This window comes from Cebus imitator, unplaced genomic scaffold (assembly GCF_001604975.1).
Source record: "Cebus imitator isolate Cc_AM_T3 unplaced genomic scaffold, Cebus_imitator-1.0 Scaffold165, whole genome shotgun sequence".
Taxonomy (NCBI): domain Eukaryota; kingdom Metazoa; phylum Chordata; class Mammalia; order Primates; family Cebidae; genus Cebus; species Cebus imitator.
Window position 1 is genome coordinate 3,618,953 of NW_016107480.1, and position 7,583 is coordinate 3,626,535.

The following is a 7,583-nucleotide window of genomic DNA, read 5'->3' on the forward strand; positions in this document are numbered from 1 at the left end:
TTCAAGGGATTCTCCTGCCTCAGCCTCCCAGGTAGCTGGGATTACAGGCACCTGCCACTGCACCCAGCTAATTTTTGTATCTTTAGTAGAGACAGGGTTTCGCCTTGTTGGCCAGGCTGGTCTTGAACTCCTGGCTTCAGGTGATCCACCTGCCTCAGCCTCCCAAAATGCTGGGATCACAGGCATGAGCCACCAAGCTTGACCGTCTCCTCTTTTTATAAGGTCATCAGTCATATTGGATTAAGGCCCACCCTAATAACCTCATTTTAACTCATTTACCTTTTCAGAGACCTTATCTGTTGCTATAGTCACATTCTGAAGTCGCGGGGGCTAGAACTTCAACATCCGAATTCAGGGAGGGCGTAGTTCAGCCCACACAGACATTTGGTGGTTCTTGACGTTTCTGTGACAATAAACAATGCTACGGGGAGCATTCTTTTGCATTTCTCTGGTGACAGGGTGGACATCATGAAGTGGCTTTGCAGGATCTTAGTGTGAAGAGATGCAGTCTTGTTCTGCATTGCTCTTGTTCTCCAGCTGGTTGTATGAATTTTTTCTTTCCCCAAAATGCGTAACAGTTTTTCTCTGTCCACATTCTCATCGTTACTTGGTATTGCCAGAATTATGTTTTGCCATTGGATCAGTGAGGAAAAAAATGTACAGAGAAATGTAATTCTCCCTCCTAGGCCTGCCCTCAGCCCTCCGGTTTCATTCTCTGGATGCAGTCACTGTTCTATTCTTATGTGGCTTTTCAGAGAAATTCTGTGCCCCTTATTGAGCATTTCAACTTGTTGCAAATGTTTCATATCCCAAGCACGTCTCCATATTATTGTAGACGCTTCCTAAAAGTTGATTTTGATGGTTGCATAATAGTCCGTGCATAAACGAGCCATAATTTTGAAAAGCATTGCCCTAATTGTTGGGCATTTGGTTTCTGCTACTTTGTTTAAAACTATATATTCCTTTTACAAAAATTTGAAAATACAGAAAAGGAATATGGCATCTATAATCCCCGCCCCTGTCGGCAGTTTATTTCTAGTTTTGTTTTGAGAGGGTTGTTTTGTTTTATATTTCTGGTTGGTCTTTGGCGTAGGCATTTATCTTTAGGAAAGTCTAATACTTCCTGTAGAGTTTCGAATTTTAATTTTCCATTTAATTTTATAGGATGAGAGTGTCCCCGTGCCATGAAATCGTCCATCTCTTTCTCTTCTCCTCTAAGGGGTGTAGCAAGGAATGAAAACCAGCGAAGTCGTAATGGGGGTTGACTTGAATGTGGTTAGGTAATTTATTTAATAAGTGGCAAATCACTTGCAAACCATAAATCTTTAAACTCTTGTTAGTAAGAAATTACTTTTATGTATTTTATGTCCATCACAATGGAGGTTGAGGCCCCCTTCTCTGAACCATTTAACCGTCTGCTTGGGAAGTGACTGTTCATTTAGCTTCTCAGTAAGTAGGATATATTTGTTCAGGAAATGTGGACCTTTAAGGCAAAACAGCTTTTTTGGTCTATAAACTTGAATGATTTCCAAACCCACCAAGCAGCTTCTTTTTATGAGTAAGCTCTGGAAAGGGCTCAGGCTCATCCAACTTGAATTGTTAATTAAAGAAGATTATTTGTCAACAATTTCAATGTTACGAAGGGGAATCTAATAGAGAATGCTGATAAAATACATCAAACTCCAAAACTTTCTAGGACTGTTAAAAATCAATCTACCAGCATCAGTTGATCTCATATGACTAAAGTATTTCAATCAAAATAAGTTTGAAGCTTATCTTGTCATTGTTAAATAGAGCTGGAGCTGAAATATTAAGTTTGGTTAACGTCATTTTGGTGTTTTAAAACTTTTTAAGAACTTGAAACGATGATTTGCAAACTGGATTCCGATGATACTAAAAAAAATACCAGTAAGCATAGGATAGCCCTGAACGGAATAATTAAATGCATGAGTAGCTTATGTAAACTCACTTCAGTAATTTGAACCTTATTATTGGTAAGAACAGTGTGAGGCAAACATTTCAAGAAGAAAGCACAATTTAAAACTCCAATGTGCTGCCTTTTGGATGTTGCTGAATCACTATTTTTCTGTGTGTGTGTTGGTGTGTGTGTGTGAGAGAGAGAGAGAGAGAGAGAGAGAACCTGAAGCACTGAGAAGAGGTAGACTTACCAGAAAGTGCTGAGAGAAAGTTTTGCACACAGGGCAGAGTACTGGAGCAGTGAAAGTGTTCGTCCTGCCCTTGTTTTTGCTGAGGAGTCCCTGGAAACAGGTAAGTGACTGACTTACTGATTAATGCTTCCCAGCTTTAGAGAATTTAGTCTCAAGGCCTCATTTAAAGTCTACATTTTGCAGTATCTCTTGAGGTAGATTTAAGAGAAAATAAGGAAGCACTTCCCAAACACATACAAAATAACTAAACCTTTCTCAATGGTGAGCAAGAAATTCTCTCTGTCCAAACGAGCTAAAATTCTTGACTTGAATGTGATTTTTCTGAAGTGGTGTGAAGTAGTGACATCGTGTGGCCGTGTGAGGTAATTTCTGGTGACTTCCATATTGAATTAGGAAGTCAAGCATTGGTTTGTTCATTCATTCACAGTCTGAACCCTTAGCAGTTGCCACTTTAACCTCTAGCATGTTTCTTTGTTTTCTTTCTTTTTTTTTTTCTGAGGTGGAGTCTAACTCTGTTGCCCAGGCTGGAGTGCAGTGGCGCGATCCTGGCTCACTGCAACCTCTGCCTCCCTCCCGGTTTCAAGTGATTCTCCTGCCTCAGCCACCCAGATAGCTGGGACTACAGGCACCCGCCACCGTGCCCGACTAATTTTTGTATTTTTTAGTAGAGACAGGGTTTCACCATATTGGCCACGCTGGCCTTGAACTCCTGACCTCGTGATCCGCCTGCCTCCGCCTTCCTCCACCTCCCAAAGTGCTGGGATTACAGGCGTGAGCACTGTCTGGTGTTTCCTTTGAACAGTAAATGATAGTTTTTGGAGTAAAGGTCAGGTTTTAATAACCCTATTCCTATAGGGTTAAATAATGAATTGTTTCCCTGCCCTGTCCTCTCTCTGCTGTAGGAAAAAAGTACACAGGAAGGTGTGTAAACTCAAAGGAGCAGAGATGCTGAAGGCAAAATAGCTTCGTTTAAGGCAAATGTCCGCTTCTACGTGCTGTGTGACCATGAAAAAAGTGAGCAACCTGCTCTGAATACTTTTCTTCTTAGGAGGAATACTAGGAATAATAATTAGCCTTCAGAATTGTGGGGATTAAATGACTTAAACCATAATGTGAGTTATGAAGCTGACAGAACCCTCAGATGATGATATAGTGGAAATAGGGCATTGTGATACGTGGCCATATACCTTCTTTGGAGGTCACGTTTCTCATCTGTAAAAGGTGAGTGTTAGATTAGCTGACCAGCAAGGTTGCTTCTGTTTTTAACATCCCATAATTTGATGTTTCTCTTCACATTCTTCTGAATCTCTTTACTTCTAGTAGTGAGCTTCTCAACACTTATTTTTTGACCTATAACTTGTAGCATTTTGTTTTCCTGAGTAATAAATTCTAAATGACTTAAAGGAAAACACAGGTGTTTTATACGTTGTCTTCCACTATTGACAATTCAGTTTTATGATTGAAGCAGTTAGGCAAGTTTCATTTTTTCCCTCCCCTCCTCTTCCCTCCCCTTCCCTCCCCTCCCCTTCTCTTTTTCTCTCCCCCCCCACCCCTTTTTCTCTCTCTCTCTCTCTCTTTCATTTCTTTTCTTTTTTCCCAAAGTCTTGCTCTGTCACCCAGGCTGGAGTACAATGCTGCAATCTCAGCTCACTGCAGCCTCTACCTCCCGGGTTCAAGCGATTCTCCTGCCTCAGCCTCCCGAGTAGCTGGTATTACAGGTGCATGCCACCACTGCTGGCTAATTTTTGTATTTTTTTTATAGAGACAGGGTTTTGCCATGTTGGCCAGGGTGGTCTCAAACTCCTGACCTCAGGTGATCTGCCTGCCTCAGTCTCCCAAAGTGCTGGGATTACAGGCCTGAGCCCCTGCTCCTGGCCAATGGGGCAAGTTTCTGAATTTAGAAAGAAACATAAACATTGTGGCAAATATTTAAGTCTTTACTCTGTGCCTACCAGGCACGATAAATAACATGCTCTGTTCACACATGGAAATGCAAAGTAAGCATAGCTTCTCTTCCAACCCATGTTTACTAGGCCTAGCCATGCAGTGAGTTCATCTTTCTTTCTGGTTCTTTCTTCCCAGCTCATTTGTTTCTCAACAAAACCCAGAACTTGGATAAAATTCACAGATCGAGTTTATGTCTTACCATGATAGGGGAGAATATTAGAAAACAACCCATCTTGGACAGGCGCGGTGGCTCATGCCTGTAATCCCAGCACTTCAGAAGGCCAAGGCAGATCGTGAGGTCAAGAGACTGAGACCATCCTGGCCTACATGGTGAAACCCGGCCTCTACTAAAAATACACAAAATTAGCTGGGCATGGGGGTACGCTCTTGGAGTCCCAGCTACTTGGGAAGCTGAGACAGGAGGATCTCTTGAACCAAGGAGGTGGAGATTGCAGTGAGCTGAGATTGCGCCACTGCACTGCAGCCTGGCGACAGAGTGAGACTCCATCTCAAAAAACCAAACCAAACCAAAACAACAACAACAAAAAAACCACAACCTATCTTTTAGGCAAGTCTGTTCTTCTTTCCTTCCTCCCTTCTTTTTTTTATCTTTCTTGGGATTCGATTTCTAAACACGGAAAGACTAGTTCCAGAACCTCATGAAAAGAGATGACACTCTATTTCATCTTACGTTTTGTTTGTAATCACAGTTTATTAAGCTCTTTCTCATACGTTCTCTCCTTTGTTTCTCAAACCAACAATCTAAAGTTAGTGGAACTGGATGTTACTATTCATTTTAAAATTAGGAACCTGAGGCCTAAAGGTGTGAGTTTCCCCTGGACACACCTCCAGTGAGTGATGGCAACAGAATCGAATCCCTGGGCTTTCCCCTTGGACTTAGGTCAGGTGTCACCAAACTGCCCAAGTCAATTTCAAGAATTATACTGGCAGGGCACGATGCCTCACACCTGTAGTAGCAGCACTTTGGGAGGCCAAGGCAGATGGATTGCTCGGGGCCAAGAGTTTGAGACTAGCCTGGCCAACGTGGTGAAACCCTGTCTCTACAAAAATAAAAAAAATTAGCTGGGCACGGTGGCACATGCCTGTAATCTCAGCTACTCGGGAGCCTAAGGGAGAAGCATCCCTTGAACCTGGGAGTTGGAGGTTGCAGGGAGCTGGATTGCGCCACTGCACTTCAGCCTCGGTGACACAGCAAGACTCCATCTTCAAAAAATGATGCCAAAAATTCTTCTTGTGCTATTTGAATAACTTATAACTTGTATTTACAATTAGTTTGTTTTGGTCATGTAAATAAAATTGGGAAGCAGAGGAAAATAAAAAGAAAAAAAAAATTTTTAAGCTTTGTGAATCTCTGAATGAGGGATAATCCCTCCAGAGAGATAGACAGGCCAACAGACAGTTTTGGGTTATTTCCCCATATGTAGATCCTGAGATGAGGACTTAATTTTAAGTCAAAGCAGTTTGTTGGGAAGTGATCCCAGGAAGGATTTGGAGTGGGGAGGTGAGACAGGGAAGGGACGGATGCTAATGCTGAGTGCGTTGATTAGCAGATGACCACGGCCGCTGTGGGCTCTGGGGCTCAGCACACCGATACCCCTGTGAGAGGGTGCAGAGCTGCCCCAGAGTCGTTCCCCTGCAGAGAAGAGGAGGCTGGGTACTCATGGACCAGCTCTCGTTTGTCATTGACGCAACTCCCAGCGTCGTGGAATGCCCTGCAAGCAGGACCGGCACGCTGAGCAGTTGGAGAGCCCGTTGGCACAGCCGGAGGAGATTGCGGTAAGAAGCTGCTGCCCGCATAAGAAACGTAAATGCTGAGAGGAGGTGGGCAGGACACTCTAGCCGTGTCCCCTGTACCGATACACCTGCTCTGCCTGTGTCTTAAGTGATTTCCGACTGTGACTCACACGTCTAGCATCATGAAACATGCTAACGGAGACAAAATATTTGTAAGGATCTGGTGCCTCTTCTTACCACAATAGGTTGATTGAAAATCCTTGCACACCTGAAAAAAGTAAGACGGTTTATTGTCAGGTGTCTATCTGAGGAAAGCAGACGTCAAATCTTGTAGCAGCTCGGAGAAGGGAGTAATCAGCTGAGAAAGCCTTGTGGAGGAGGAACTCTAGGGCTGGTAGGATTTGGGTGTGGAGAATGAAGAGTGAATGGGAACAGGCAGGTGTGCTGCTTCTCCCTTACCTGTCCTCTAGACAACGGGAAGTTGAAAGCTCCCCCTCCTTTGTCAAATAAATACATGCAGGTAACTTAAAAGAAAAAAAAAATAGTTTAGAGGCTCATGAAGGGATGTAATTAAAGGTAGATCTAATATTTTAAAAATAATTGTTAAAAAGTGGACTTATCCATTCAAAATGGCAAAGGTATTACTGCTACTAAGCCAGATAGGCAGGGTGCTGTTAAAGCCATGCTTAAAGTTTATAGTCTTAAATTTATATGTTAGGAAGGAAAAAGGTATGGAAATAATGAGCTAAGCTTTCATCTCAGAGGTTAGAATAAGGTAGGAAAATTAAACTCCTCAAAAAGTTAGGAGATAATAAAGGTAAGAGGAAAAATTAATCAAATAGAAAACAGTCAATAAAGAGGATCAATAAAACTGAAAGTTGGTTCTTGAAAAGGAACAATAAAATTGATCAACTCCTGGATATAGATTTAAGAAAAATAGGTGGAAAACAACTATTATCGAGTGTCAAAAAGGAGACAATACCGTCGATCCTGATGCAAACAGGATCCTTTGCAAATGCAAATGTAAAAGATGATAAGAATATCATGAACAGCTTTAAACAGTAAGTTTGATGAGTTAGATAAAATTGACATATTCTTTAAAAGGTCTCAACTGACCAAAACTGACACAAGGAATGTGAAAATCAGAATAATCTTATAAGTACTAAATAAATTGAATCTGTAATCACCAACTTTCCCACAAGGAAGACTTTAGTCTCAGAAGTCTCAGTGGTGAACTCTTCCAAAGATTTAAGGAAGAATTAATGCTAAACTTTTGCAACTTTTTCAAATAGAAAAGAACAAAGATCATCTTTAGTGTTTGAATAACCTTGATATGAAATATGACACACATTATAAGGAAAACTACAAGTGAATCCTACTCAACCCTGAACAAAATATTAATGAAGTGAATGGAGCAATATGTTCAAAGGATAATAAACCTTGCTCAGATTGGTTGATTTTGGAAATGCCAGTTTGGTCTAGTATTAAAAAAACTATTGAGTATGATTAGCATGCTCACAGAATACAGAAGAAAAATTATAATGATCATTTTCATAGGTACATAAAAAGCAATTGGATGCATTTAATATCTACTCATGATGTTACAGTCTTTGGCAAATTAGCAGTAGAAAGGAGCTTCTTTTATTTAATGAACACACAAAAACCTATAGCAACTGACCTGTGTGATAGTGAAAAATTGAAAGCTTTTTCCTT

At 41.3% G+C, this 7,583-nt stretch overlaps 1 long non-coding RNA gene across 2 annotated transcripts in view; it reads left to right on the forward strand.

The window, feature by feature from the left end:
* Nucleotides 1–1,895, forward strand: part of LOC119473528 — a 4,330-nt gene extending 2,435 nt beyond the window's left edge. For both annotated transcript variants that reach the window (XR_005202747.1, XR_005202748.1), the window contains one exon: nt 1,855–1,895. This is a non-coding gene — a long non-coding RNA (uncharacterized LOC119473528). The remainder of the gene's footprint in view (nt 1–1,854) is intronic.
* The last annotated feature ends 5,688 nt before the right edge of the window (nt 1,896–7,583 follow it).